We start from the raw sequence: 27,158 nt of genomic DNA, 5'->3' as shown, positions 1-27,158 counted from the left end.
TGCACTCAGCAGAAGCCTTGGGACATGTTTGACTTCCGAGGCATGTTTGAAAACCAAAGCATTTACTTCCGGGTTTATGGCGTTCGTTAACCGAAATCTTTGTCAACGGAGACATTTGAAAACCAAAGAATGCTTTCATAAGGCGTTGTGTTTCCAAAAAGGCATACTTTTGCTCTCAGTGAATGCTTAGGAAAGAGTCTTGCCTGATGTATTAATAACTTGGAAGCTACTCTGTTCCGCCACAGTGCAGATTTTTAGGTTTTTTGTTTGTACATTTAAACATAAATGAAAACTTCAGTACCATTCAAGAGAGAGCTACTCAGTACTTATGTAGTTATTTGCCAAATCACATTTTGGGTTGAGTTTTGATTTTTTAACTAACATGCTGACAAGTTGCCAAAGTCTGGTGGCACTGGAAGGCACATGGCATTGTTGCTGTCCTTTGGAGGAGAATGTCTGAAACAGGCAGCTGGCAGCAGGGAAGAGTGAAGGTGAAGGGCAAATGTATAATACTTTGTGAGCCTGCCTTTTTTTTTGAACTAAATTTCCAATCTAGTTAGGTTGTGTTTTCTTTCACTCAGATCTTTAGAGTACCTAATTTATTTTCTACATTCCCCACTCAAGTAAACAAAGGATATCACATTGTCTTACAATTACTAGCAACCTATGTTTTACAATGTATAATTCTAAGTATGTTCCTGTGTGTGAGTACTTCTGTTTTAGGGCATGAGTAACTGCCTTAAGGTATACCAGTGGCTTAGGAAATGTTTTAAGATACAACAGTCCTTGAGTAATGTCATTTTGTTCAATGTTATTTTGTTATAATGTTAATGGAAAAAAAATTTGATTCCTGGCCTATGCCACTTATCTGTATGGTTTGCACAGTGTCCACATGTCTGCATGGGTTTTCTCTAGGACTCCGATTTCCTCCCACATCCCAAAGATGTGCACCTGGGGCGAATTGGCATGTCTCTATTGTACCTGTTTCAGAGAGGGTGGCTGGGTGTGAATGGCCCTGCGATGGAAGTTGTGTCCTGTCCCAGGTGGGTCCACCTGGTGCCCTGAGCTGCAGGGAGAAGCTCCACCCACCTGCAACCCTGACCTGGAATCAGCGGGTTGGAAAATCATGATCTTTTTTTTTTTTTTTTATGATCTTGTTTTCATCTTTTTAAATGAGCTCAGGTTAATTTCAATTTTTTAATATTAGAAATGTTTTTGATCTTTGTTATTTAGAAGTTTGGTGATGTTTGTGTGACCAGAAATAATATGTAGGAACTTATGTCTTGTTTCTATTAGCCTATGGTAAGGATGGTTTCCTCATCTAAGCATGTCATTCTGCTTAAAGTTGCAGTTTCTAAGAACCTATGCACGACTTTCAGTGAGAACATAATACAGTAACCTTGCAACTACTCCATTTTAGAGCTTAAGAAATAGAAAAGGTTAAATACATTAACCAGTCATTCTTAGTACCACATGTGTATTTTATCTTGCATCACATTTTTGTGCTTTTATTAAAACATTTGATTTGGAATCCCTCAACCTAGTATTATTATAAAAACTGGGTTCCATATGGGGTTGCATCATATCTGGGTTTGTCACCAGTTTGAGGCTCTAGCTGGCTGTTTTGCTTGAAGCTTCCTTTCTGTTTCTTTTACACTAATAGCATCAGGATGTCAGGCAGCCCATAATTTGAATCCTTTGTAGAAAAGTTCTGAACAGGATTCTGAAAAGTGTGGCTATCAGATTTTGATGTATCTTTTAACAGTTATCCTACCTAAAGAGATCGAGGGAACAGAATTGGGTACTGCAAGTTTTAACTGTTGTTTCTTCTCAAGGCGGATATTTCCTATTGCAGTGTGGATATCATTATTTAAAATAATGGTACAAACTGAGTTCATATGTCTACCTTTTGATCATTCAGAAGCTGGTGTATGAATACATTTTTTCAAATAGATAAATGACCGTTGTACGTGAAGTTCTTTTTTTCATTTTTGCAGCTTTATGAATATTCATAAAGTTCTTTTTTGTGTGTGTCAGATTGATCCATGGAATCCTACATGGAAAAAACTTTCATGTGTATTCAATCTTCGTTGTATTTGCTTTTAAAAAGCTAGTAGCCACATTCTAAATGTGCTTAAAACTGTCAGGTTAATAGGAAGAATACTGAGGATTCACAGACAACAAATCAAAATAGAAGAAGAACGAAAAAAACCCTGGTGTACAACTTGATGGAGTATATTGAATACTGTCCTGTAGAGAGAACACAGAACTGGTAACTAATGATCATTTTATCACCTGTAGTGCGCCAGGCATCCACTAGTTGGAGAATTAACAGTACCCGTTAGTTTCTGATAGAGGTGTGCGTAAAGCAGGGAGCCCAAACCAACTTGGTATGGGGTGGGGAGGAATGTGCTTCGGGATCCAAGAGCAAGACTGTCAGGAGATTATTTCTAAGAAAAGAACATGACCTTAACAGCCAAGCAGGCAAGGGGGAAAAAGAGTGTTTATGGATAAAAATGGAATGAGCGAAGGCACGGAGGTATGAAAGGACGTTAAGCATGGAGGATCTGTAGAGGCTCAGAACACAGTGGCTGGTGAAGAGCAGATTGGAGAAGACTGTTGTCGGGTGTCGAATGTTAAGAGTCAGAAGTTTCCCTGACACTGGCACGGCATCCTTGAAGGAAGCTTGTGTTCATATCCTCTTGGATTTATTAGCTGTGTTTGTTAGACTCTTGCCTCACTAATGTAAAAAAAAAAGAGGATGGAGTCTAGTTTAAAACTTCTGTGATTTCTAAAATTACCTTAGGAAACTATTTTTTTTTTCCACAGTGTATCCAGTAGCAGAGAAAATGTGAAGGTTATTGTAAAGCTCTGAGATTAGGAGTTTAAAACTCTTGGCTATCATTCTGGTTTAATTACAATTTTGGCAAAGCATCTAATCCCTTTTAGTCTCACAGGTCAGAAACAATTAGGTTCTTGGACCGTTGTTTTCCCCCGGTTCTTCTTGTCCAGGTCGGTGTGTCAGTGGAGGTGGACGCACATGGCACGGGCAGGCAAGCAAACTACTTGCTATCAAAGCAGCAACAATGGCTAAATCAGTATTTCTGGAATTATTCCGTCTAGGGTATTTTGGCAGAAAATGCCAGGAAAGTAGGGTGTTGTAATTCAAAAGGATGATTTTCTGGTGGTTGAATTTAAGGCACTTTGTAACCTGGGTGGAAAACGAACACCTAGGACCTCCCAAGTGAACTCTTAAGGTCCCTTTCTTCCATCAGGCAAATTAATAAAATAATTACTTGCATCTACCATATTCCCAGGATGAACTGAATTTGTACTAGAAAAGGTGGAGGTTGTTGGTAAAGTCAAGGTCAGCTCTTCTTCATTATTCTAACAGCTGTAGCCTTACTCTGTATGGACCAGTTACCATCTCATGTAGAATTGGTCTACTTGCTTCCATTATCTCCCAGTTGCTGTCCCAGATTATTTTGTCATGTTATTAATCTTCTTAAAACATGGTTTTCATCATGTTATTCCCTTAATTGAAAAATCCACAGTACCATTTTGCTGTCTGTTTGGGTTCCATAGAACCTCTGGAATGTTCTCTGTGAATGGGGAGAGGAAAGCTTGGGATGTGCTGGGGAATTGAGTCTGACCTAACAAGACAAATCATTAATTTGTATTGTCTAAAGAAAACTTTTTTTTTAATTTGGCAAATATCCTTCACTTGGAAATTACCTAAGGAATAAGTCCCTCATAGAAGATTGTGTGATTGAAGGTAGGTAGTCTTGGACAAATAATTGTTACTTAATACTTGATTCTTTCTTATCTCTTTGACAGTTGGATTATGTACATGACAAGCAGGAACAGGATAAAGAGGAAGCTTGCCTTTAACAATCGGTTATGTCCTACCTCTCAGCATCTTAGTTTTCAGCACCACCATTCAGTACTGAGAGGATTGCTGTTTTGCTAACGTGATTTTTCAGGTACACCAGTGGCAAGACACAACCATCAGGCAGATGTATAGAATTCCAGCCTGTGTTACTGATTGCCAGGGCAGACCGTGCTGTGGACCAACCAGCACCAGCTCCCAGGCCGGTTCTGATTTGGCTTTTGGTGGGGGAAAGAGAAAGAGGATTCTTGAAAAGTCAGTGTATCAAAGAATAAAACAGACTACTGGGGCTAAAAAAAATACACAAACATAATAAAACAAAACTGAGTTTACTCATTTGCCAGGCAAGAAAACATAGCAAAGAAATTCACTAATTGTTTAGAAAGAAAAGTCTGGAGTTTTCCTTCCTTCCTTCCTTCCTTCCTTCCTTCCTTCCTTCCTTCCTTCCTTCCTTCCTTCCTTCCTTCCTTCCTTCCTTCCTTCCTTCCCTCCCTCCCTCCCTCCCTCCCTCCCTCCCTCCCTCCCTCCTTCCCTCCCTCCCTCCCTCCCTCCCTCCCTCCCTCCCTCTTTCTTTCTTGTACCAGAAGGAGCAGGAATGGTGGTTATTCTAATTAATGACTGAAAACTAGCATTTTGGATAGGATGGATGACTTTGGAGATAAGGTCCTGTTTTATGACTGGTTAAAACAGGACCCATTGCTGTGACCAGTATTTTCTGTTGGTATCTTCCAGGCAAGTGCTGCCATACAGGGAAAAGGTGGCTTTTGTGAGAGTGCCAAGCCCCTTCTCTAAAGCTGATTAAATCTCTTGTGAAGGTTCTGGACCTAACCAAGCCTCTCTAGGGTCCCTATTAGTATAGTCTAAAGTTAGGTGGGACTTTGGGTTGGCAATGAACAGTTCCCACTCTAGACATACACTTCTAGAATATTCTCAGAAAACCCCTGGACCTGCATGCGTTAGCTGTAGGGAGGGGAAGCAGGGCCTGGTGTGTCCAGGAGCATACCCCACCCTTCCCAGAGAGCGCAGAAGTGTATGCACACTCGGGTGTGTGTGTCAGGCCGTACCACATGGGTGCTTCTCCCTACCTTTCCATTTGAAGTCTTCTACATTCTTCTTCAGTGCAGGCTTTAGGAGTGGCATTTTCTGAGGGTTCTGAGCTCTGTGGACAGTGCTAATTCCCGGGACTCTCAGAATGGATGCTAAATAACTTTGTTCTTTTGGGAGAGTCTTCCTGTGGACACCCTGAAATATTGGAGTTTTTATTTGAAATACATGGTACTAAACTACTTTTATTTATTTCTTTGGAGAAAATGTTTGTGTGGCCTCAGATTCTCAGCAGTGGAGTAGGTGGCCTTTGACTTCTCTCTCGTTACCTTACTGAACTGTTAATTCATTGCCAGTGTAACTTTAATTCAAGGGGGGCTGCGGCCGGCAGTTTTGGCATGGTTCATTTCTTTAAAGATAAATCAAAGTCAGTCTCATCTGAACTACAGCTGTTTCTTGCAGACTAAGGAAAGGGTACCGCGGGGGGGCAGGGGCGGGGGACGGCAAAACCCTCAGACTTACACAGCCTGTCTCAGCCCCTGTGTCTGCTTGGCCAAGGGCAGGATGTGAACCTCTGTTCTATGAATGGTGTATGGTGTGTGGATGAGCCAACAGGATTCTCCTTGGTAGCCGAGATTGAGGGTCTTTTTGTAGTTTGACTCAGAATTTGTCTTCAGTATCATTTAATAACATTTCACGTGTAATCTTGATTGATTTGCCTTCTATTTGAGTTTTTGATGTGTATTTTCTGGGGCCAAGGAAAATTGGCAAAGTGATTTTTAAAAGGATTTATTTATTTCAACAAATGAGCATGCAATGAATGGTATTGGCGTTCCAAAACCACTAAGATGTAAAATGCTATTATAAACTTAGTGTACAATGGGCTTAAAATGCATTTAAAATATCAGCAAAGGGAAAGATTTTATTATTTTCCAATAACTTTAGAATGCAGCAAATAACAAACTGTAATTCTATAACTGTATACTATAACCCTAATGAAACATGGTTTGTAAATATAAATAGTAGCATGCAATAGTAAGCTCCCTGGTTGCTGGATTATTGAATTCCACACTCTATGAGAAGCAAAAATTTCTGTGGACCATTCATTTAGCCTTTCTTATGATTTACAATGCACATATACCAAAGAAAGGGAGATCATCTTTTAAAAGTTCGCTAAAGCAATGAGATGCACTGTAAAACTTATATGGCTGACCTTTTCACAAATGAAATAGGAGCTCCACATTATTGGCTTAGTTTTTATGAGATATGCATAGTGTTACTAAATAGAATCAATACAGCCTTTAGGAGCTCTGACTTTTAGGAAATATGACAGGCAGGCAAATTGTTCTTTGTCAATTCATGTGAAATAGTAACATACTGAAATTACAAGTTAGTTGTTTGGCATAAGGGAGAGAAGAGGTCACCCTTGGTCTCAGCTTGTCCAACCACAGGCATTGTTCTAGAAAAAAATACACCGTGTACATTCTTATCAGCAAGTTTTCTTAGGTCAAGTAAAGGAGTTGGGCTTTAAGGTGATTTTTGAATTGGTAGGTGATAGAGTAGGTAGGATGTGGGAGGTTATTCCTAAATAGGCATTCATAACAAGGTGAGAGTTGTAAATAAAACAAGTTTTGTTAAAGGTGTGTGTGTGTGTGTTTTTAATAAAGTAGAAAACAACTCATGTAGCAAAATCTTTTGAAGAAAATTTTTTCAGATGGCTCCATTTTGTGAAGGATGCTTGTGCTCCTCAAAATTAAAATTGTAATTTCACTTTAAGGTGGCTTTGTATAAGGTTCACTATAAGGTTCCTGTGTATCCAAAAATTCTAGATTTTTTGTATTATGCTGATTAAACATTAATATTCAATTCGGAAAACCAGTAGAAACAAATATCGGTCCTCCAAAATGCTCTGGGATTTCCAGAAAGAGGCCGTTCAGAATAAGGCTGATGACATTGGATGTAAAGACTTCTCTTAGGGGAGAGGTGATTACTGTGTTTCCCCGAAAATAAGACCTAGTAAGACCATTAGCTTTAATGTATCTTTTGGAGCAAAAATTAATATAAGACCCGGTCTTATTTTAATATAGAAATAGTCTTATATTAAAATAAAACCGGGTCTTAATGTAACGTAACGTAATGTAACATAACACTGGGTGTAATGTAATATAATATAATACCGAGTCTCATATTAATTTTTGCTCCAAAAGACGCATTAGAGCTGATGGTCCGGCTAGGTCTTATTTTTGGGGAAACACGGTATTTCTTGGGGCACAATAATATGAAGAGGAGATTTCTACCCGGGAAGTTGTATTCTGAAGTAGTTTGCTTTTAGTAAAGAACCTTAAGAGCTGGTACTATTTACATGAGAAGGAACTTGGAGAAAGATCAATTCTTATCCCTCAGTTTTTCCTTTTCTTCTCCATTTCCACTGTTAATCTTCATTTAACCAAATTGTTTACTTGTCCATCAGACATTTGTTGTGTGCCTTTTACAGATGGTACTAACTTTACGTATCAATTTATTTATGGTCATTTTTTGGGGGGAAGCGAGATATTCAATATGATTGTCTTTTAAAACCAACAGTAAGTTTTCTTCTCAATTTGTTATAAGTGTTCACAAAAGTTGGAGAAAGGTTATTTTTCAGTACTTTTAGTCAAACTCTCATTTATTTTTATCATTCCATCTTTTTCTTTTTCTTCAGTCTCGATGTGGCCTCTTATTTACATCCTTAATTATAGGGTTTCTGTTCGTTAGTTTTCAGATGATTCTTGCGGTTGATTGTTCTATATTTTATTTGTAATTTTGGTGTGATCCTGGGAGGCAGTGTGCAGAACTAATCCATCATTTTGGATCTTCTTCTCATTCCATCTGTTTTAATTTACAATACTATATCTGTCCTGATTGAATTTCATATTTTTTCTTTTTTTATAATGACCATAGATCCTGGTTTTATCTTTGATTCTCTGTCATGAATGCCTGTATCCCATGTAGAACTTATGAAAGATTCTACAGGTACAAAAATTACTTATATTCTCTTATTTGGTTCTTTCTCCTCAGCATTCTACTACTTCTACATCTAAGTGTTTGGTAATTTTTTGGTGTAATCATTTAGTTCAAAGTGAGTTTAATGAATATAGAATTGTGTGACAGCCCTTAAGCTGACTGGCATCATCCTTGATTTCCCCAATCAGGGTCAAAAATGTAATTACTAAGTTATATTGTTTTCCTTAGATATTAAGATGGTTACATTCATTGGGATAGTGGACCAAAGTCCAGATCCATTTCAATTCAAATAGCTAGTACACCGTGGAACTTCAGTGCTAAATTGACTTACCTTAATTCCATTGAGGCCATCTCGTCAGGGAGTCGGGTTGTGGCACAGGACCTGTCGTGCAGTGGTTTGAATTTTTATTTGACACTTGCTAGCTGACCTTGTACAGATTATTTCTACCATCGATTCATCATCAGTAAGTTAGGGATGATACTATCTGCCTTGTAAGCTGGTTGTGACAATTAACAGTCTCTGTGAAGAGCCATGCGTCTGTCTGGTATACGACACAGGTGCTCGATAAATGGTCGCTACTGTTGCTATCACATACCTATTCTTTGTATATGTTTTCTGTTTAAATTCATGTGGTAATGCTAATAGCCAAGATAATTTACATGGTTGTTTCAAATTAGGATTAGTGAGACGAATTAAAATTGAAATATGTTCTGGCTTCTTTTCTCTTGCTTCCAATTTAATACCTACAAAAAAAAATCAGCCTGATCTTTCTTGATTTGTTCTAAATAAACACAGGATGCTTCTTGAGATTTTGCCACCTTCTTGGATTTTTCATTAGTTTAACACGTACCACAGCATTGTTTTCCTAAGGAATGATGTTAGATTAATGGGACAGTATTGAAATTAGATGATTAAGCTTCTCTTTTCAAAGATATTGCTGTTATTCCTTGCTTCCATCGTCATTTTTAATCTTTTAATATATAATAGCTCCCTGAAATTCCCTATAGCATGACTGAAAGATGTTTTTTCTAATAGAAAGTAAGTAGCCTAAAATGATTGTTCTATCACCATTGATAGGTTCAACATTCTTATTAAAGCTACACATTCATTCTTTCAGCTACGTGCTTTCTCCCTTATGGGTTTTTTCAAGATTCTGTCACCACCTTAGCAATGTTCTGAGTAACTTGATTTTAATGTGATGTATATTTTATTGATGACTTTAAAAATAATTATCATGCATTATTGAACATTTAATTATTAAGTTATAAAGGTGATAACTTAAAAGTATCTGATTTTACATACTCAGTAAATTTATGTAATTAGAAAATTCTCTTATGGTATTCTATTTGTAATTAATATACCAAGTAAAGCTAATTAAAAGTATCTGAAGCCCCTAGCAAAATCTGTAATTAGACATGTAATTCATAATTAACTGACTCATCTTATTCTTGCCTTTTCCTCTCCAGTGGAATTAATCACTTGTGCTCTCCTTAGTGATACTTGTCTTCCTGTCCGAGACAGTGACTAGAGTTCAGTGATCACTGTTTGTGATATTTTTTTTTTAATAATTTTTTATTTTTCAATTACATCTGACATACAATATTATATTGGCTTCAGGTGTACAACATCGTGATTAGACATTTATATAACTTATGAAGTGATCACCCCCATAAATCTAGTACCCACCTGACACCATTCATAGTAATTACAATATTATTGACTATATTCCTTATGCTGTACTTTATATCCCTGTGACTATTTTTATAATTGGTAATTTGTGCTTCTTAATCCCTTTGACCTTTTCACCCCATCCCCCAACCTATCTCCCATGTGCAGCCATCAAAATGTTCTCTGTGTCTATGAATTTGTTTCTGTTTTGTTTATTTTGTTTTTTTAGATTCCACGTATAAGTGAAATCATAATGGTATTTGTCTTTCTCCGACTCATTTCACTTAGCATAATACCCTACAGATCCACCCATGTTGTTGCAGATGGCAGGATTTCGTTTTTTAAGTTTTTTATGGCTGAGTAATATCCCGTTGTATATATGTGCCACATACACCACCTCTTCTTCATCCATTTTTCTATCAATGGACAATTAGGTTGCTTCCATATCTTGGCTATTGTAAATAGTGCTGCAATGAACATGTGGATTCATATGTCTTTTTGAGTTAGTGTTTTGGGTTTCTTTGGATCAATACCCAGAAGTTGGATTACGGGGTCCTTCTTTATCTCTTGTTATAGCTTTTGTTTTAAAATCTATTTTGTCTGGTATAAGTATCGCTACCCCAGCTTTTTTTGTTATTTGTTTCCATTTTCATGAAATATCATTTTCTCTGTGTATGTGTGTGTCTTTTGGTCTGAAGTGAGTCTTTTGTAGGCAGCATATGGAAAAGTCTTGTTTTCTTATCCATTCAGCCACCCTATCTTTTGATTGGAGCATTTAGTTTATTTGCATTTAAAGTAGTTGTTAATATGTAGTTATTGCCATTTTACTATTTATATTTTTGATCTTTTTTTCTCCTTAAAGAGCTCCCTTTAACATTTCTTGTAATACAGTCTTGAGTGGTGAACTCCTTTAGCTTTTCTTTGTCTGGGAAGCTTTTTATCTGTCCTTTGATTCTAAATGATATCGTTGCTGGGTGGAGTAATCTTGGTTGTAGGTCCTTGCGTTTCACCACTTTGACTATTTCCTGCCAGTCACTTCTGGCCTACAGGGTTTCTGTTGAGAAATCAGCTGACAGTCTTATGGAAGTATAGGTAACTAACTGCTTTTCTCTTTCTACTTTTAAGATTCTCTCTTTGTCTTTAACCTTTGGCATTTTAATCATGATGTGTCTTGGTGTGCGCCTCTGGGTTCATCTTGTTTGGGATTCTCTGTGCTTCCTGGGCGTGTATGTCTATTTTCTTTACCAGGTTAGGACGTTTTCCCTTATTATTTCTTCAAGTGCATTTTCATTTCCTTGCTCTCTCTCCTCCTTCTGGTACCCTTATAATGCAAGCGTTGGTTTGCTTGATGTTGTTACAGAAAACCCTTAAACGAGGGTCATTTTTTTGATTCTTTGTTCTTTTTGCTGTTTTGATTGGGTGTTTTCTGCTACCTTATCTTCTGAATCTCTGATTCGATCCTCTACTTCATCTAATCTGCTGTTGAATCCCTTTAGTGTGTTCTTCATATGAGTTATTGTATTCTTTATTTCTAAATGGTTCTTTTTAATTTTATTTAATCTCCATTTTTATGTTTTGTATCTGTTGAAGTTCTCCCTGAGATCATTGAACATTCTTGTAACCAGTGTTTTGGACTCTGCATCTGGTAGATTGCTTGTCTCCATCTTGTTTATTTCTTTTTCCAGAGCTTTGTTCTGTTCTTTTATTTGAGACATGTTTCTTTGTTTCCTCTTTTTGGCCACTCTCTGTGCTCATTTTTATGTATTAGGTAGGGCTGCTATATCTCCCAATGTTGGCAGGGTGGCCTTATACGATAGCTGTCCTGTGGGACCCAGTGGCAGTCTCCCTGATTACTTGAGTTGGGTGCTCCAGGAGTGTCGTTGTGTGAGTTGTGTGTGCCCTCCTGTTGTAGTTGAGCCTTGGTTGCTTTTGGCACGTCAGTGGGTGGGATTGACCCTCAGGCTGACTGGTTGTGCGGACTGGCAGTGACTGACATGGAGGAGCTGTCATGCCAGGGCTGACCTTACGGAGCAGGATTTGCTTTAGCAGGGCTCTGGTGCCTGCCCAGTCTGCCCTTTGGGTGAGTTACTTGTCAGGTGGTTGGGTGGTGCTCTGATGTGGTCTGCAGCTGGCCACCAGGTGTTTTGGTTTGAGGCCTCTTGGGAGGGCTTCTGGTGCAGGACAATGTCAGCCTCTGTTTGTGCCCTTCCCAAGGCCACTTGGCATGAGGTATAAAGTGATCTGCAGATGGTTGTCAGTTGTGTTGGGCTTGGAGGTACCTGGGAGAGGCTAAGCTGTTAACTGAGGCCAGCTGCTGCTAGTGCCAAGCTTGGGGCTGCTTAAGAGGTATGGGGCACACTGAGGCCAGATGTTGCTTGTTTAGGTTTTGTGAACCTTTGGGAGATTTTAAGAAAGTCTGCAGCATGAGCCAAAACAGGTCGTATGTCTGGAAAAGCCACTGGAATCAGCTTGGGTGGGCTTGCAAGTTGGGTGAGAAGGGGTCTCAGGGAGTCACCAGGGCAGGGCAAATGGTGTTACCTGGGTTAATGGAGACTCAGATACGGTGTCTGTTTGGGAGAGCAGGTTGGGTGGGGGTAGGGTGCAATGAAGGAACAATGGCTTTTCTCAGCACTTCTGTCTGGAAGAAAGTTGTATCTCTGGCCTTTGCCCTAAAGCCAGACAATTTATGTCTTTCCCGTATGTCCTTGGTGCCTTTTGAGCTGCTGCCCCAGTGCGGGAGCTCAGAGTGTATGAATCTGTCAAAGAATAAGTCTGGCACGGTCCTTTTAAGAGGAGTACCTGGGACTATAGCCACCCTCCGTCTCACTCAGTCACAGTCTCCTCTGGTTTTCACAGCCAGAGGTTGTGGGGACTTCTCTTCCCTGCACTGGAATCTTCAGCTGGGGAGTGTGTTGTGGGGCTGGGACCCCCTTGTTCCTCCAGGGGGAACCTCCACAGCTGAGATACCCCTCCCGATTTTCAACTGCCACCTGTTGGTGTGGGACCAGCCCGTTCTGTGTGTCAGCCCCTCCTACCAGTCTTGAGGTGGCTTCTTTTGTATGCCCATAGTTGTAGGGCTTCCGTTCAGCTAGACTTCAGGCAGTTCTCAATGATGTTTTAGTTGCAATTTTCATATGGTTGTGGGAGGAGGTGAGCTTTTACCCACTCTGCCATCTTGTCTGGAAACCAGTGTTTGTGGCATTCTTATAGATTCTTTGGTTTTATAGGAACTTTGTTTTTAAACTTTGTCGAATAACATTAAAAATACTTGAATCATATGCTCTATAAAGTATCACATTGAAGATTTTGCCCACATTGTTAAATGAAGCATTTCCTTTTATCAGAGGCTGATAGCGAGCATAGCAAATAGGTAGACTCAAGCACTTTCCTGTCTTGTACTTAACTACCTGGATTTTTGTTGCTAACCTGATCAGTGCCTGCATAGTTTTGACAGAATACCCCCTGGCCTTGGGTCATTGAATAGACCTGCTATTAATTCATTATTTTGACAAAGAATTAAGAGTTCATTAAAGATGTACTGTATTCTAGGCAGTGTTTTTGGCTTTGAGTATAAAGAGGCAGAGTTGAAATTCAGATTACTTACCAGTCACTACAACACTGGCACCAACCAAACAAAATAGCCAAAGCACTTGGACAAGGTTTTAAAGGACCCCTCCATCCTTCAGGCTGTATCAGGCTTTGCTGCTTTTGTTGCTGAGTGGTGGTTGTGGTGCCATCCCGAGGCACCATAGCACTGCTGGAGTTTGCAGTGATAACTGCTTACCAGACTATATTAAAGAAGTATTTCAGTACTTCAGTCTAATCCTTAAGGCTGTGCCTGTGTGTACCAGCTGAATGTAACACTGCCAAAAGGTGTTTAGTTGTCTGATTGTAAGAGACAGAGCTGTATAACCTGGTGTGAGAAGTGCTTAATGGAAGTATGTAAAAGGCACATAAGGGGAAGGATTGCAGGAGCCTTTTCTGGGAACACCAGTGGCGACTTCTATAGTGAGTAGAAATTTGCCACAATCAGATTTGAGGAGGTGATTCTAACCATGCTCAGGAAAATAGCATTTGCAAAGGCAGGCACAGAAGACGGCATCGTGGATTCAGAGATTAGCAAGTGGGAGAGATGGAAGGGAAAGATGTCTTTCTCTGACTCTGGCTTTTTAAGCCGAATACATATATATTAAGACCATATTCGTATCTTTGAAATTGTTCCATTTTTGGTAGAAAATTTCTAGACTGTCTGTTACTTAGTTTCTTCAACTGTATGTAAATTATTTCAGGCACAGGGAAAGAAGGGAGAATAGGAATTTGTTATAGTTCAGGGCTGTCCTAAACATTGGTAGAGCAAGAGTGCAATTAAAACCTCTCTACCAATTCACGGAGAGGCTTCTAATGAGCAAACACAAATTCAAGCAGTTTGAGGATGGTTGTTCCTTTAATGACCTAAAACTGTTGCCCGTAAGGCTTTTTGGCTGACATCATGAAACTAATTTTGCTTAATGGCTGTGGAGGCCTACAAGTTCAAGTGTGCAGAGAAGGCAGTCAATGACTGGCTTGTCAGAATCCTGTTGCCTGTCAGCTTTTATCTGAATAGCAGCTTTTGTTTCCAGACTGTCAGGAGCAAGTATGTGGACCCCTTCAAGGTTGTATTTGTTTGTGCTTGAATAATTCAGTTCAGAGCCATCTAAATATAGCCAGTTGGCAACAGGGAAGCGATGTATTTTCTTATACTTGTGTAACTTAGGGAACACATCTATGGATATCTCTTATTTCTGAGAGCTCTTGAAATGTGGCAAGCATTGCAGTGGTGTGAATTCTGCTTTCATTGCCAGAGTTGATGACTCATATCTTTAAAATATAATGAAGTCATGTGGACAGTAGAGGAAACATTTTCTCTGTGAAAGTTCAACTCAGTGAATAATTTGAAAGTACCCACTATGTGCTAGGAATTGTGTGGAATACAAAGATGAACAACTAGCATTTTTCTGGGTATTATGTGATTTTCTCTCTCAAGCTATCTTTAGTAAAAATGTCTTCATGGGGTGTGTGTGTGTGTGTGTGTGTGTGTGTGTGTGTGTGTGGTGTTACAACAGGATATGATAAAGGTTTGAGTTCCTTGTGAACTGATTATTTACTTCAAGGACGGTTTTGAAATAGTGGTTTAAGTTTTTTCATGGCTTCAGTTCTACAGTTTCAATGAATGTTGCTTATCTTTTCTCTACTTTCTATTACTCTGAATAGTTAGAAAGGAGGAGCATTTTCAGAGTATTTCAGTGAAATTTTCAGTATATTATATCACAGTATTATTTCAACAAGTGTTTAGATAGCATCTACTAAGCTCTAGGTATGAAGCTCACTGCTCCAATTTGTCTGGTCTTCTATCTTTCCTTGTTGATTATAGCTTGTTAGTTATATGCAAAAGCTATTTCCACTTGATTAACATAATACTTCTTGTTCTCTTACTTAAGTTCCCTGGCTTCATTGTCAAATTGATCTTTTTCTGTGTTTCATTTGTATTTCTCTACAATTTCTTAGTTTTAAACACTTTTTTGGTTGTAAAAACTTACTCCTAAGTCAGTAAAATCCTAAAACTCATACAAAATTTAAATAGTTATCAATGCATATAATCCTTAAACACATTCACACATAGTTCAAAATATGTAAATTCGAAACTCGTTATACTTTAATACTCATTAGTATTAAACATTGTAGAAATTTTAAGCTTATTTTCAGAAAGTTTAGGTAAATAAATAATCATTAATGCAAACAGTTCTTGAAGATAATCCTGACACACCTGTCATTTGTCAGTGTAAGGAGAACACCTAACAATGATATACAGATGATGTAATACAGAATTGTACACTTGAAACCTATGTGACTTTACTATTGTCACCCCAATAAACTTTAATTAAAAAAAAAAGATGACATGCAGTTGTGGGGTGCAGATTTTAGATCCTCGCCATTCCCTGGCTGCATGGTCACTTGCAAAGCATGTCTAGCTGGACCTGGGGAAACGCCCTCAGGTGGAAATATCCCTCCACCACTTAGAATGCTGTTTATACCTGGAGGCATGCAGTCAGTACTGAATGAATAAATTAACAAAACCTCAAACTGATTCTAGGTTTCAGGCTCTGGTTCTCAAAATATTAACATAAGCATAATAATACATACTCACTTAGAACATTTCGAACATACAGAACATACGGAAAAATTAAAATTAGCTATAATCTTTATGCTAACAAAAGTACTATTAAATTGTATCTCTGGTCTTTTTCTCTGTAAATGTATATATTATACATAATTCACATTACTCAGTAGACGAGCATTTTCCTGTCATTAAACATTTTAAAATTTTATTTTCAAAATCACCTCTGGTAAGATACAGCTCATGTGCAGCAGTTTGATTAGCTTTGGCTAATTAATGTATGTGTTCCTGTGACCACTACCATAATCAATAAACGGAATATTTCTGTCATCCTAAAAGTTTCTCTTAGCCCCTTGGCAGTCAGTTCTTTCCACACAACCTTTGGCTCTTAACACAGTGATCTGATTGATATTTGTTACTATAGATTAATTTTTGCCTAATCTAGAATTACACATACAGAAAAATTCAGCAGAGAGTAGAGTTCCCACATATACCCTTTACATAGTTTCCCTATTAGTCATAAAATTTTACTATATAATTTTAATGATTGGTTATTCCAACTTATTAACTAATCATTTGGATATTTAGGTTGTTCTAGTTCTTTGTAATCATAAATGAACTGTAAATCTTCGGATTTCTTTATTATTTAGGATAGATTTCTGGAAGAGAAGTTACTAGGTCAAAGGGTTTGAACTTCCTAAGTCTCCTGTGTTTTGCAAAATTCCTTTCCAGGAAGATTTTAACAATTTGTACTACCATGAACAGAGTGCAGCAATGCCTATTATAGTGAATTATTACATATGTGTGTGTGTGTGTATATATATGTTATTACAGTATCATTTGTAGCTGTCACTGTAGTCAACATTATGCAGTAACAAACAACCTCCCAAATCTGAGTGGCTTTAATACAAGAAAGTTTATTTTTTGCTCCTGCCCCATGTTTAACTTGAGTCGGGGATCCTCTCTCTCGGAGTCATTTAGTAAACCAGCCTGATCAGACCTCCATTGGTTATGAGCTTCCCTAATCACTGCAGCAATGTACCTGGTAGTGTTTCATATTATGTCCATGTAAGTCACATAGTGACACCTAAGTTGAAACAGGGCAGTGAAGTGCAACCCAAGTAAAGTCTGCGAAGGAGAGCTGGAACAGCACAATAACTAACATTCACAAAACAACTCTAATTTCATTGGTGAAAATGATGTCTCATTTTAATTTGATTTTCTTTGCCAATGTAGATGAGCATTTTCATAATTTCCTAGCCATTTGTTTTGTTTAATCTTCCCTTTAATCTAAGCCTTATAAATGTGCTGTTGGTTTACTTTTATGTTTCCAGATTTTTGATTTCTGTATTTTTGGTGAGGATGGGAAGTCATGATGAAGATATTATAGGGAGTGCAGACTTTTAGAAAATGCCTTTTCTTTTGAAGACTTGAGCAGGGCAAAGAATTGATCTCCCCATCCCCATTAATATAGTATATATTTTAAGGAGTATTTCAAGAATTGTCAAAATTTTAAATAATTATAGGCAGTAGAACGTCTAGCAGAATTAAGATTCTTGACTTCTACAGTTTTCTAAAGAATAACTTGAACACCAAAGCTTAGTGGGTAAAGGATCAGTTTCAGGTTTTCCTATTGAAAAAATTAAGTTTTCAACTCAGATTGTCATACTGACCATGTCTTTTTCCTTTTTTTCAATTCAGGTATTTGCCTAAACTGGAACTTATGCTGTAGCTATTTCTTTGTGGATTTGTCTAAAAACCTAAGGTGAGATATTTTATGAATGCATTTGCCTTTTAAAATATATTCTATAATGAGAAAGAGTTGTTTCTGAAAAATTTAAGGCATCACCAAATGTCTTTTACTCTGCGAGTTTTAATGGGAAGCAAATATTATTTATTAGAAAGCTACACATATAACATGCTTACTTTTAGTTTGTAGGATATTTATTGAAAGAAATGAAGCTGGTTCTAGCAATTAAACTAGTTTTGAGTTAAACTTTCCATTGTTTTTTGTACTCCAAGATGGAGTTCACCCTGCTGTTCCCTGACACTCACTTGAGGAAGATACTGGCATTGTAATTGATATTCTTAAAGGCAGATCCTCAATTAGTTAAGTCATAGATTAGAACAACTGTTAACTATTTTAATAGGCCAGTTATTAAGAGTTTTCTACCACTTTATTCAACTGGACTTGATTATTTTTTGTAGTTTCCTTTGTCTGGGGGTCTTTAAATCCTGTTTATTTTTTAATGGACCATTATAAGTCGGTCATTTGGTCTTTCCACTTTGAGTACAGCTGCTCTTGAAGCCATGCTCATCACAGTTACCACGATCCTTTTTCTAAAAGATAAATGTTATCATGTCAGTATGTGACTCAGAATTCTTCAGTATGTTTGCATTGCTTAAAGGATATTTTACAGACTCCTTCACAGAGCAATATAATCTGTTCTTTAGCCATTTTTCCATCTTACTAGTGTTTTAGGAATATTATGAAGTACCATTTTTGAAAAACAACTTTATTGAGAAATTATATACCATAAAATCCACCCATTTATTTCAAGTATACAATTCAGTGATTTTTCTTATATTTACAGAGTTGTGCAACACCACGGCAGTCTCACTTCAGAGACATCGGTCCTCCTTAGCATACCTGCTCATTCCTCCTCCCTCCACTCATCTCTGTTAGCTGCTAATCTGCTTTCTGCCTCTAGATCTGCCTGTTCTGGACACTTCCTATACATGGAATCACACAATATGCGGTCTTTTGTGACTTATTTGTTCCACTTAGCTTAACATTTTCAAGATTCATCCATGTTTTAGTATGAGTTATTACTTCATACATTTTTATAGATGAATAATATTCCATTGTATGTGTTAGGAGCTTCCGGGTGTCGGGGTAGCTGATTAAAGACGAGCCCAAATCAAAGCCACAGCCAAGCCTTTATTCACTTACTGAGACAGTAAGTAGGAGGCTAAACCTGAGACAGTGCCTGCCCTCCTCCCGCTCAGGTGTGCTGGGGGTGCAGAGGTCCTCTCCCTGCTGAAGGAGTCCCAAACAAAAGGTTCCTGTAGTTTAATTTACTCAGGGCCAGTTGGAGGGTGAGGTGGAAAAGCTAGGAGTGGAAAAGTACTAATAGTAGAGAAAAAGAGTCTTCCATGTTTCTTCCCTGATGAGAAGGTGGCCTCGGCTGAGGCACCTGCAAAAAGGCTTCAGTTGAAAGCCACAGATAGATTCTGAATGAGGACACCTGGGCTAGGAATGCAGCTCTGCTAAAGAGCATGGTCAGTAGGGGGCCGAATCCGGGACTGCAGCTCTCTTCAGAGACCCGGTGCATGGCTGCCTGGCTGGTGTGAGGAGGGCAACTTTCCCATGAGCGGCCTGCCAGGTAAGGCCTTGTCACTGTTCATAGTTGAGCTAGAAAAGTCGCACATAGCCTTCTTGGTCAGCAGCTGGACTCTTCAGTATGTGTATACCATATTCTGCTATACATTTCATCAGTTGGTGGACATTGGGTTTCCATGTTTTGGCTATTATGAGCATTTTGCTATGAATATTGTGTACAAGTTTCTGTGTGGAGATGTTTACATTCTTTTTGGGCATATACCTAAGAGTGGAATTGCTGGGTCATTTGGTAATTCCACGTTTAACATTTTCAGGAACTGCCAAACTGTTTTCCAAAGAGACTGCATCATTTTACATTCCCCCCAGCAGTGTATGAGAGTTCCTGTGTTTGTATATTCTCACCAACATTTGTTATTTTCCTTTAAAAAAAAAATAAGTTATAGCCATTTTAGTGTATGTGAAGTGGTATCTTACTGTGGTTTTGATTTGTATTTCCCTAATGACTGATGATGTTGAATATCTTTTCATGTGTTGGCCATTTATTTGTGTATCTTTTTTGGAGAAATGTCTATTTAGATCCTTTGCCCATTTAACAAATTAGATTATTTATCCTGTTTTTTTGTAAGAATTATTTACATGTTCTGGATATAAGTAACTTATGAAATCTACGGTTTGCAAATATTTTCTCCCCTTTTTAAAAAAAACCTTTTATTTATTTAAGTATGTTTTTCCAGGACTCATCAGCTCCAAGTCAAGTCGTTGTTTCAATCTAGTTGTGGAGGGTGCAGCTCACTGGCCCATGTGGGGATCCAATCAGCAACCTTGTTGCTAAGAGCACTGCGCCACGCTCTAACCAACTGAGCTAACTGGCAGTCCCGTTTTGTTGTTTTTCACTTTCTTGATATTGTCCTTTGAAACACAGAAGTTTTAAATTTTATCTCTTTCTTTCGTTGCTTGCGCTTTTGGTGTTTTATCTAAGAAACTATTGCCTAATCCAAGGTCATGAAGATTTACTAATATTTTCTTCTAAATATGAGTTTTATTATTTTAGCTCTTAAATTTAGGTCTAAGATTAATTTTGTATTAATTTTTGTGTATGGTGTGAGGTAGAGGCTCAACTTCTTTGTTTTGCATTTGAATATCCATTTGCTTCAGACCACTGAGTTATCTTGGTACCCTTGAAGAATATCAGTTGGCTATAAATGTAAATGTCTAGATCTGGACTTCCAATTCTATTCCATTGATTTATACATCTCTCCTTATGCCGGGATCACATTGTCTTGCTTACTGTGGATTTCTAGTCAGTTTTGAAATAATGAAGTATGAGTTCTCCAATTTTGTTCTTATTTAAGATTATTTTGACTCTTCTGGGTCACTTGCATTTCCAGATGAATTTTAGGATCAGTTTGTCAATTTCAAATTTCAAAAAATTATAGCTAGGATTTTCATAGTGATTATCTTGAATCTGGATTATGAATCTCTAAGTCAGGAAACTTTACAATAGTAAGTTCTCCAATCTGTGAACATTGGAGGTCCTTCTATTTATTTAGTTGTTCTTTAACTTCTTTCAATGATGTTTTATAATTTTCAGTGTGTATCTTATACTTTTAAAATAATTTATTCCGGAGTACTTTATTTTTGATAATATTATAAGCGAAATTGGTTTCTTTCAGTTTTGGATTGTTTGTTGCTAGTGTATAGAAATATAATTGATTTTTGTATCATTCAATCTTGATGAACTATTAGTTCAACTCTTAGTTCTCATAGTTATTAGTATATTATTTAGAATTTTTCATATGTAAGATCATGTCATTTGCAAATAGTGGTAGTTTATGTTTTTCTTTCCAATCTAGATGCCGTGTATGTCTTTTTCTTACTTAAATGCCTTGGTTAAAACTCTCAGTAAATGATCAATAGGAGTGGTGAGAGCTAACATCCTTGAAGAAGTTCCCTTTTATTCCTAGTTTGTAGAGTGTTTTTGTCATGAAGGAGTTAACATTTATTGAAACCTTTTGAGAAATGCCAGACCCTGTGCTAAGTGTTTTATATATAGTATTTAGTTTAATTTTCATTATAGACCTGTGAGACAGAAATTGTTATTTTATCCTCATTGAGCTAAGCGGTAGAATCATATTGTTTGATTTCAAAACTTACGAGCTCAACCATTATCCATTGAATTCCCTGTATAAACCATGCTATTTATACATGTGCTTTTGTACATGCTAGTTTACTCCTAGAATACATGTTCCCTCTCTTTCCCCTCACGAAGCTACAACAGCACTTTGTACCTATTACTATCATAGTACTTTTTCACTGTGTTGTGATAGTTTGCGTATATTTCTCTCATTTTACAATCTGTGCTTCTTGAAGTCTGAGACTTTGTCATTTTCGTCTTTGAAGCTCTAGTGTGCATAGTGGAGAGACACGGGAGAGATATGTCACAGAAGCCAAGGGATTAGAGATTTCCAAGAAGGGTGGCACAAATCATCAGTGTCAGTTGCTACGGAGAGATCAAGTAACTGACTCTTGGTTTCGGTTTTTCTTTTTTTCTTTTTCTTTTTTTTTTTTAATAGCAGTGGGGAGACAGAAGCCAGATTCTGAACAGTGAATTGGGGATGAAGAAGAGATTGTCAAGAGAAGTTTAGACTTTTGTGAGAAGTTTAACTGGGAAGGGGGGGAATGATTTTATATGGAGCTCCATAGAAAGGAGCATAACTATTTTTTAATATAGGAGAGACTTGAGCACGCCTATATACAGAGGTTAACTGTATTATGTGTGAGTCTATTTCTGTGTTATATCTTATATTGATATATATTTTTCTCTTAGCAAATACCGTAATATCTTGATTATAGTAACTTTATAATAAGTTTTGAAGTCAAGTATTGTAAGTGCTCTAATTTTCTTCTTTTTAAAGATTTGTTTTGGCTATTCTAGGTCTTTTGTATTTTCATATAAATTTTAGAATCCACTTTTCCATATTGATTTTAGGATCAGCTTCTCATTTTCTACAAAAATGTCTGTGGATTTTGCTTGACATTGTGTTCAATGCACAGATTTTGACAGAGAGAGTAGACATCTTTACACTCTATAAACATGATCTCTGTTTCCATTTAGATCATTTTTAAATTCTCAAGATCCATATTTTTTGTTTCCAGTGTACAAATCTTGAACTTTGATTTTTATACCATTATATAATGGCATTTTAAAAGTGTTTTATTTCCAATTGTTCATTACTAGTATATAAAAATAGAACTGAATTCTGTATACTGGCCTGTGTTATTTGTAGTAGCTTTTTTTCTCTCTACGCTCTACTGTGTAACTATAATGTGTACGTAAGTAAAGACAGTTTTATTTCTTTCTATCAATGTGTATGTCTGATTTATTTTCTTTGCCTTGTTTTTCTGACTGGAACCTGTTGTACAATATTGAATAGAAGTGGTGAGAGCAGACACTTTTGGCTTGTTCTTGATTTTAGGGAGAAAGTTTTCAGTCTTTCACCATGAAGTATGATGTTATCCTTGGGGTTGAATAGCTCCTTCTATTTCTTGTTTGCTGAAAAAAATTTTTTTAAATCATAAATGGGCGATGTTAAATTTTAATTGTGTTAATGGATAAATTTTAAAAGACGGTATAATCATGACTCTCATACTGATATAAAATAAACACTTGTCAAATATTTAACTCACTAACTTATGAGGAAACCGGTAAGATGTCAAAATCAGTTCTAAGGAAAATTCAAAGAGCTATTCATTTATATGCAGTAAAGTAATGCTAAAGTAAATTTTTCAAGTAAATGCAAAAACTGGTCTCTCCTCTGTGTAATTATCAACTGCAGTCCACTGGACACACTAGTCTGCTCTTTTGTGCATCAGTTTACATTATTATCAATTTTCTACATTTTATCAAATTGAAAAATTGCTCAAAGGCAGTGGAAGATGGAGGTAATGAATGTGTGAACTAGGGAAAACACTCACTAGTCTATTATTTCATTTTCCACTTCAGGTATTTTCACTGTTTTTCATGACAAGGGGACTTGCTTTAAATCTTCATGGTCTCAGTGATTTGAACAGTTTTTTATACATTTATTGGATATATATATATACATATATATATATGGATAATATATATGTGGATAATATATATATGTGGATAATATATATGGATAATATATATATGGATTATATATATATGGAATACACACACACACACACACACACACACACATATATATATATTCTGTTGTAAAATGCCTCTTCGTTGTCATCCATTTTTCTGGCCATGTTTTGGGTGTGTGTGTATGTTAATGAATTATATGTTCTTGATAATAATGCATTTTAAGTTGGGTATAAGTAGTTTATTACTTGTATTTTTACTTTTTTACAGGTATCTTTTGATGAACAGTTATTCTTAATTTTTTTTTATTCACTCAGCTCATTTTGTTCACCATTGTCTTCTGATTTTTCCACACTACTTAATTTAGCACATCAAGGTGAAACGATTAGTTTCTCTCACATGACATGGCTATAGTCCACTGACAAAACATGTTTGTGACATTCTTGTTGCACTTCTGCTCTAGGAATAGCTATCTCCTGAACTGCCTATTGTTGGTTGGCATTTCCATGTCAGAACACGACGAGACCAGAGCTAAATCTGGTCAGTAGTAAATCAGAACAAATAAGGGCATCAAAGAAAATGCCATTTCTTAGGACCACTATACGCGACAAGTGGTTGTTTCAGATCAACATCTGCTTTACTGTTCTTGATGATAAGAAAAGCCCAGTGAACACCCGTAGTTTAAAAAGATGCATCTTTTTATTAACTAAGACTCCACTGCTAAAAACCTTGCCAGATTTACAATTCTAAAGACAACAGCTTTTTGGAAATGTTTTGGTTTTTTTTGCAGTTATAATATCTATAGTTAAATCAGTTAATTAAAAATAGAGTTGTCAACTATCTTCCAAACTGCCATATTTGAGTGTTTAAAACAAAAATGATCAAAATCATATTCTTACCCTGCATTTGGTGAGAACTGTGAAGTCATCTAGTATACAAAATAATGTCCTCAGGTAATCCTTTCCTAATTAAAATGGAGGTTAGGACCACGTAATTTTATGACTATATTATACATCTAGTCACTCAACTCAGGATGAAATAAGCACTGTTTCTAAGCACTTTACCATGGTAGTATTTGCTACACTTAACTTCTAAAAAGCTGTGACCTGTTTAAGTCTCGGGGCAAATACATAATCAATGGAAAAGGTGACACCTTCTTAAGCCCAGAAACAAGCATGTGATGCACTCTAGCTGTAAAGCCTTCAGCCTTTGTGCAAGGAGGCTCTATTTTGCCTTTTGAATTTTATTAATTCTTACAGCCCTACTTGGTTTCATTCTTTTCACAAGAAAGCTAAGGGACTTTTACCTTTAATAAACACTGGAAAGATCCTAGAGTGTCCGTGAGGCTCTGCTGTGGAAAATGTCCTGTGAGTGAGAGTGCAGGAGAGGAGCTCTGGACCCAGAGCCAGAGACCTGGGTCGCAAGTGTAGCTCTGCTGTGCTCCTTAATTTTGATATAGTCAAATTTCTCTTATTTAAGAAAGCTTAACTAAGGTCAAAAGATACTCATCTTTTCCACTAAGTTTTTAAAAGCTGCCCTTGACATTTAAGTCCTTAGTCCATTTGGTATTGATTTTTCACCTGGTATGATGGCAGGATAAAATTTCACTTTTTTAAAAATCTAGATTGAATTATGGATTGAATGTTTGTGTCTTCCCCAAATTCATATGTTCAAGCCCTAACTCCCGATGTGATGGAGTTTGGAGATGAGGCCTTTGGGAGTTAATTGGGGTTAAATGAGGTTATGGACGTGGTTCCCTCGTTCAATGAAATTAGTGCCTTTATAAGAAGAGACACCAGAGACCTTGCTCCTCCTCTCCTTTCTACGTGAGAAAACAGCTAGAAGGCGGCCATGTAGTAGAATCCAGAAAGAGATCTCTCACCAGAACCTGACTGTGCTGTTGCCCTTATCTCTGAATTCCAGCCTCCAGAACTGAGAAAATATTCCCGTTGTTTACGCCACCCAGTCTGTGGTATTTTGTTATGGCAATTCGAGTAGTCTAATACATTTTGTTTTCATTTATTCTTTGATACTTGATATTTTACTCTGTCAGAAATTGCTTGTGTGGGGGGAGGATCAGGCTTATATCAGTCCCAGTGATTTCAGGGGCAGGAGGTGGAGTGCTCCAGGTATCAGAGAGCTTGAGTCAGTCACTCCTTACCTCGTACAATATAATCTCAGGTCACTTTCCTGTTTCTCTGGAGGAAGCAGCTGCCTTCAGGAGGAGGCACTGCTGAGGTTATAGTTGCTCAGCCCTGGGGTTTGCATAAGAGGAGAAGGTGACATGAAGAAGCAGCCAGGGAAGGTTGATGTGTATGCAACTGTTTCTCTCAACTCCTGATTATTTTTCTGAGTACCTTAGACTAGAGGTCTGAGTAATGCATACCTGAGGCAAACTGTGTGCACATAGGTTCTGGGACACAAAAAAGACAAAGGAACTTCAGTAGTTCTTTTTTTCAGTAGTTCTTTTTTTTATGTTTTGTTATCCTACATCTTCTGTTTTTCTGTGTTTTTTTTTTAATCCCACATCTTTGATGGGCTGCCTCTTGCCACAAGCCATAGCTATCATTTCATACATACCAGTTCAAAATGGATACTTGTCACCCCAAGTATTTCTTATGGTTCTCTCCAATTTTTTCCTGTGTAATGTCCCCAAGGGCTGATCTTCTGATAGGAGGTGAGCAGTTGTGCAAATTCAGCATGTTGGAAGGAATTTGAAACAGGGTAAAATTTTTCTTAACCTTTTTAGACTTCCTATACATAATTATAGGTAAATTTAGTGTGGCAAAAAAAAAAAAAAGTATATTGAAGATTCTTCAATCATCTGCAGGACTTCTTCCATGCCCTGTTTGAAGCTTTCTGTAGTGGCTGTATGGAGGTGGAGGCTGGTTGTAGCAAAGCGTCCCACAGAGTCTTGATTATCCAGTCATACTTCACTGAATGTTCACCCAGGCAGGGTTGGGTTTTTGGATAGGTGGAGCCAAAAGGTCTTTTAGGTGGTTTGGTTTGATCAAATCTAAGAGGGTCTCTTGACTTAAAGTAGGTCTCCTTCTGCTTAGTGATGGTACTTTAAATTCTTGCCAAAATGGCCACCAGTTCTTACACATTTTATTTGATCTTTCATGTAAATTTGTATTGTTTACAATGGGTATGTTAATATTAAAATGTTTTAAGTTACTTATGTTGAAGAATCTTGCTGCTCCAGAAGAATATACTATATATATTCTGTTGTTTTGCTTACTACGTGCTGCATCTCTCTGCCCCTCCAAAGAAACAGTCCACCACATTATGCTACCTTCCATTATAAATCCCTTTGTTGTATTTATGTTCCTTCCTTTTGTGTGCTTCCAGAGGAGAGTAAGGACCTGTTTCTAATGTATTTATGTGTGCCTAACCCTGGGATGGATCCTGCCAGATTTGCCATAGAGTAGGTGCTCTATAATTGTTGAATTAAATTAGTACGTAGCAGATTTCTTGTCAAGATGGTGGAGTAGGTGAAGGCTGTGCTCGCCTCATCTCCTGACCACATCAAAATTACAACTAAATTACAGAACAACCATCCTTGATAACCACCTGAAGTCTCGCTGAATAAGAGTCCTGTAACTAAAGATATAAAGAAGAAGCCACGTCAAGACTGGCAGGAGCGGCAGAGATGAGAAATGTGCTGGTCTTACCCCCATGTGTGGCAGTTAAGAATCAGGAAGGGTATCTTGGCTGTGGAGGTCCCTTTCCCCGTCCCTGGAGCGAGGAGTTGAAACCCAGCTCCACACTGGCTCCCCAGTCCAGAGCACCAGTGCCAGAAAGAGGAATCCCACAACAGCTGGTTGTGAAAATCAGCAGGGACTCAGTCTGGGTGAGAAGAGGGCTCCTTGAAGACCCAGGTGTCCTCTTAAAGGGTGCAAGGACAGACACACTCGCTCACAAACACTCACCCTAAGCGCC

General features: G+C 37.6%; 1 protein-coding gene across 3 annotated transcripts in view; it reads left to right on the top strand.

Annotated features, from left to right (window-relative positions):
• Positions 1–27,158, top strand: part of PEAK1 (pseudopodium enriched atypical kinase 1) — a 406,475-nt gene that overhangs the window by 47,030 nt on the left and 332,287 nt on the right. For all 3 annotated transcript variants that reach the window (XR_013993428.1, XM_081049469.1, XM_081049468.1), the window contains exon 2: positions 17,461–17,524. The gene's annotated coding sequence lies outside the window, so the exon portion shown is untranslated. The remainder of the gene's footprint in view (positions 1–17,460; positions 17,525–27,158) is intronic.

This window comes from Rhinolophus hipposideros, assembly GCF_964194185.1.
Source record: "Rhinolophus hipposideros genome assembly, chromosome: 5".
In the NCBI taxonomy this organism is placed as follows: domain Eukaryota; kingdom Metazoa; phylum Chordata; class Mammalia; order Chiroptera; family Rhinolophidae; genus Rhinolophus; species Rhinolophus hipposideros.
Note: the sequence above shows the minus strand (reverse complement) of the source record. Positions and strands in the feature narration are given on the sequence as shown.